Source organism: Salvelinus sp. IW2-2015, unplaced genomic scaffold (genome assembly GCF_002910315.2).
Source record: "Salvelinus sp. IW2-2015 unplaced genomic scaffold, ASM291031v2 Un_scaffold2215, whole genome shotgun sequence".
Classification (NCBI taxonomy): Eukaryota; Metazoa; Chordata; class Actinopteri; order Salmoniformes; family Salmonidae; genus Salvelinus; species Salvelinus sp. IW2-2015.
The window spans coordinates 107473-112557 of record NW_019943545.1 but is presented as its reverse complement, the minus strand read 5'-3'; the positions used below and the strand labels follow the sequence as shown (position 1 = coordinate 112557).

Below are 5085 nucleotides of genomic sequence, written 5' to 3'. Positions count from 1 at the left end.
TGAGAGGACAGGATGACATACTGGTGTACGGTGCAGCAAACAAGGAAGAACGCGACAGGAATCTGACCAAAGTGCTACAGACCATCAAAGAGTCAGGACTASAAGCGGAACAAAGACAAGTGCCACTTTGGGAAGTAAGGAGATACAATACTTCGGTCATGTGATCGGAGCAGACTTAAGAGGCAAATCCTGTAYACAGTTATACCACAGTTGGTATACAGGAAGTTGTAGAGCTAAGGAGAGTGTGTCCAGGGTTCTTTTTCCTTTCGCCTCTAAGTTGTCTCATTTATCCTCAAAGAGACTCGTGACTTGGAATACATGGTGTTGCCATGACAAACAGTCTGCTGCCTTTTACAAAACATTTATTTTTACAACCATCCATTTCATAAATGGGGGACATTAGAGATGAGTTAATGAGCTCAGACGAAGAGATTGAAGCTCGSCGTTTCTCTCAACAACAGATGTACACAACACCAGTAGAATGTGAAACTTACCCCTCAAAATGAAATGACAGGAAGAGTCTGAGAAACGAATCAAAATACACTTTATTGCTTCTGGTCGTAGTAATGTTGACATGGAATCATGAACAGTCCAAACAGCATTAAAAACAGAACAGTTAAATATGGTGTCAGTGTTTTKTAGTAAAACAGAATAAACATTCAGTTACTGTGTAAGACCGAGACTATTACACGTTAGACTACAGACTGTGAGGATTGTATTGACAGACTGGATGCCAGTGTTGTTAAAGTCTCACACAGGACWACCATATTCCCCTGGACAAAGGTGTCAGCACTACAGGTGCAGATTTAAATAGAAAGAAGTCCTCACGGTGAAGTGATTGAAAAAACATGATCATGATTGATGTACATCTTATTTGAAGAGTAAGRCAATGCTAACAGCACTTGAAAGGACCTGTGAAACTACCAACGCTACAGTTGGTTATTCCATTTGTACTGCTGTTATTGATCATTCTGGGTACCTGAAGTCAAGTCACAGTATTTAAATTTGTCAACAACAAAATATGGAAGAAACACCGCTGTCCATATGCTTTTGAATCATAAAAATGTAGACAGGCGAAACATCAAATTAACTCGACGTGATTCAACKAATAAATGTAATTGTTATAAACTATGAACTAAGCAATCACAGACTCAACCACATGAACGGTAGCTAAATCATGACGGTTACCAGTCAAACACACGACGACACAACACACAGACTAAATGAACGAAATCAACTGACTGATTTGGCCGTCTCCACGCCAAAGATCATGATTACAAACATGAAAACATAACATCTTGTGATGATTTTCAGCTGTTCATTTGAAAACTACCAGGAAAAGCAGGTTTCCGAGACAAGACATAATTAAACAACAAAAACCATGTTATCGTTGGAGACTATATAGACAAACTGTAACCAACACCGGGTAAACGTCTGTATCCGTCCACATCAAACACCTCATCAGTGTATCATTACCTCATCAGTGTATAAAAACATTGTCAGGGTATTAAAACCTCATCAGGGTATTAAAACCTCATTAGGGTATTAAAACCTCATTAGGGTATTAAAACATCATTAGGGTATTAAAACATCATTAGGGTATTAAAACCTCATCAGGGTATTAAAACATCATTAGGGTATTAAAACATCATCAGGGTATTAAAACATCATCAGGGTATTAAAACCTCATCAGGGTATTAAAACCTCATCAGGGTATTAAAACATCATTAGTGTATTAAAACATTGTCAGAGTATTAAAACCTCATCAGAGTATTAAAACCTCATCAGGGTATTAAAACCTCATCAGGGTATTAAAACCTCATCAGATTGTCAGTGTTTAAAAACATTGTCAGGGTATTAAAACCTCAGTAGTGCTATTTAAAACCTCCAGTCAGGGTATTAAAACCTCATCAGGGTATTAAAACCTCATCAGGGTTATTAAAACTCTCATCAGAGGTTAGTTTAAAACCTCATCAGGGATATTAAAACCTCATCAGGGTATTAAAACATCATCAGAGTCTTAAAACCTCATCAGGGTATTTAAAAACCTCATCAGGGTAGTTAAAACATTGTCAGTGTATTAAAACATTGTCAGGGTATTAAAACCTCATTAGTGTATTAAAACCATCGATTTCAGGGTATTAAAAACCTCCATCAGGGTATTAAAACCTCATTAGTGTATTAACCATGCTGGAGCATTCTACAAAGCTTAAGTCCTACTGTAGAGCGCCCATAGTGGAGAAAGGAGGTCAAACCTGTGTGTAGATTCTACAGCAGTCAGTCATGTGGTCTAGTAGGGAATAGGGCTCTGGCTTAAAGTAGTGCACTATATAGGGTGCCATAGGGCTCTGTCTAAAGTAGTGCACTATATAGGGTGCCATAGGGCTCTTGCTAAAGTAGTGCACTATTATAGGGTGCCATAGGCTCTGGTCTAAAGTAGTGCACTATATAGGGAATAGGCTCTGGTCTAAAGTAGTGCACTATATAGGAATAGGGGCTCTGGTCTAAAGTAGTGCAGTATATAGGGAATAGGGTGCCATTTTAGATGTACCACTACAATCAACTCAGTGAAACGTTAACTTCTCTAGGGTAGGGGGCAGCATTTTCACGTTTGGATGAAAAGCATACCCAAATTCAACTGCCAGCTACTCATCCCCAGGAATAAGATATGCAATTATTAGTGGATTTGGATGGAGAATCATGTCTGTGAGTATAACAGAACTTATTTAGCTTATTTAACCCCGAGGACAAACCGTTCAGATTTTTTTTCTTTTGAGGTCACTGTCTCTTCAATGATTTTTCATTGGGAAACCAGATTTCTAAGCGAATTGCTTGCAGTTCCTACGGCTTCACTAGATGTCAACAGTCATGAGAAATAGGTTGAGTTATTCCTTTGTGTAATGAAAAATACGGCATCTTGAAGTCGAGGCACTCAGGTGTCCTGTACATGCGTTTCAATCAAACAGAAGGCATGCTACATATCGTTTTATCCTGTATTGAACACAGATCATCCGTCTTCAATTTTATCGATTATTAACGTTAAAAAATACCTAAAGTTGTATTTTTTGGCAAAGTTTACAGGTAACCTTTGAGATATTTTGTCGTCACGTTTGAGCAAGTTGGAACGGTGTTTTCTGGATCAAACGCCCAAATAAATGGACATTTTGGTATATATCGACGGAATTAATCGAACAAAAGGACCATTTGTGATGTTTATGGACATATTGGAGTGCCAACAACAGAAGCTCGTCAAAGGTAAGGCATGAATTATATTTTTATTTCTGCGTTTTGTGTCGTGCCTGCAGGGTTGAAATGTTTTCTCTCTTTTGTTTACTATGGTGCTATGCTCAGATAATAGCATCGTATGCTTTCGCTGAAAAGCTATTTGAATTCTGACATGTTGGCTGGATTCACAACCAGTGTAGCTTTAATTTGGTATCTTTCATGCGTGATTTAATGAAAGTTTGATTTATAGTAATTTTCATAGTAATTAATTTTAATTTGTCGCTCTGCATTTTCTCTGCTTTTTGCCAAGTGATACAGTAGCGTCTTGCCTAAACTCAGATTTTTGGATATAAATATGAACTTTACCGAACAAAATACATGTATTGTGTAACATGAAGTCCTATGAGTGTCATCTGATTAAGATTATCAAAGGTTAGTGATTCATTTTATCTCTATTTCTGCTTTTTGTTCTGCTGTCTTTAGCTGGAAAAATGGCTGTCTTTTTCTGTGACTTGGCTCATACTAACATAATCGTTTGGTGTGCTTTCGTCGTAAAACCTTTTTGAAATCGGACACTTTGGCTGGATTTACAACAAGTGTAGCTTTAAAATGGTGTAAAATACTTGTATGTTTGAGGAATTATAATTCTGGGATTCTGTTGTTTTGAATTTGGCGCCCTGCAGTTTCACTGGCTGTTGACGAGGTGGGACGCTACCGTCCCACATACCCTAGAGAGGTTAACCATCTCCTCTCAACGACGTGGTGTTACAGAGGGAGGTCTCCTCAACGACGTGGTTTACAGAGGGAGGTCCTCCTCAACGACGTGGTGTCACAGAGGAGGTCCTCCTCAACGACGTGGTGTTACAGAGGGAGGTCCTCCTCAACGACGTGGTGTTACAGAGGGAGGTCCTCCTCAACGACGTGGTGTTACAGAGGGAGGTCCTCCTCAACGACGTGGTGTCACAGAGGGAGGTCTCCTCAACGACGTGGTGTACAGAGGGAGTCCTCCTCAACGACGTGTGTACAGAGGGAGGTCTCCTCAACGACGTGGTGTTACAGAGGGAGTCCTTAAAGTAAACTACAGTAGAAATAGTAGAATGTCTTTGCTACAGTGTCCATCCATCCATTCATTCATTCATCCATCACATCCATCCATCCGGGTATATCTGCAGGTAACAGGTTCTTCTCTTGCTATCAGAATGACATCTAGCTAGTTGAATCACACGATGATGTCATCAAGCTTCAGAGTCAACTGTGTAACCCTCCGTATCTCCATGGTAACCTCCTGCTATGCCAGCAGGGCGTCCCAGACAGTCCTCAGCTGCTCCAGTGGTTCTGCTCCTCAGTGACACATCCAGAAGTCATCTTTCTGGAAGGGAGAAAAGAAAACACACGACTGACTGAGACGATGAAACACACAGTTACACGTGACTGAGACGATGAAACACACAGTACACGTGACTAGACGATGAAACAACAGTTACACGTGACTGAGACGATGAAAACACACAGTTACACGTGACTGAGACGATGAAACACACAGTTACACGTGACTGACGATTGAAACACACAGTTACACGTGACTGAGACGATGAAACACACAGTTACACGTGACTGAGACGATGAAACACACAGTTACACGTGATGAGACGATGAAACACACAGTTACACGTGACTGAGACGATGAAACACACAGTTACACGTGACTGAGACGATGAAACACACAAGTTACACGTGAACTACGATGAAACACACAGTTACACGTGACTGAGCGATGAAACACACAGTACACGTGACTGAGACGATGAAACACACAGTTACACGTGACTGAGACGATGAACACACAGTTACACGTGACTG

General features: G+C 40.2%; 1 long non-coding RNA gene across 2 annotated transcripts; it reads right to left on the bottom strand.

Moving 5' to 3' along the window:
• Positions 1-527: 527 nt before the first annotated feature.
• On the bottom strand, positions 528-2865 carry LOC112073301 (uncharacterized). Of its 2 annotated transcripts, XR_011476507.1 has the most exons (3): positions 2150-2865; positions 2069-2106; positions 528-1818 (listed from the first exon to the last, which is right to left on the bottom strand). It is a non-coding gene; the product is annotated as an uncharacterized lncRNA (long non-coding RNA). The 2 variants fall into 2 exon arrangements; XR_002894496.2 differs by lacking the exons at positions 2069-2106; positions 2150-2865 and adding an exon at positions 1907-1947.
• Between the last annotated feature and the right edge of the window lie 2220 nt (positions 2866-5085).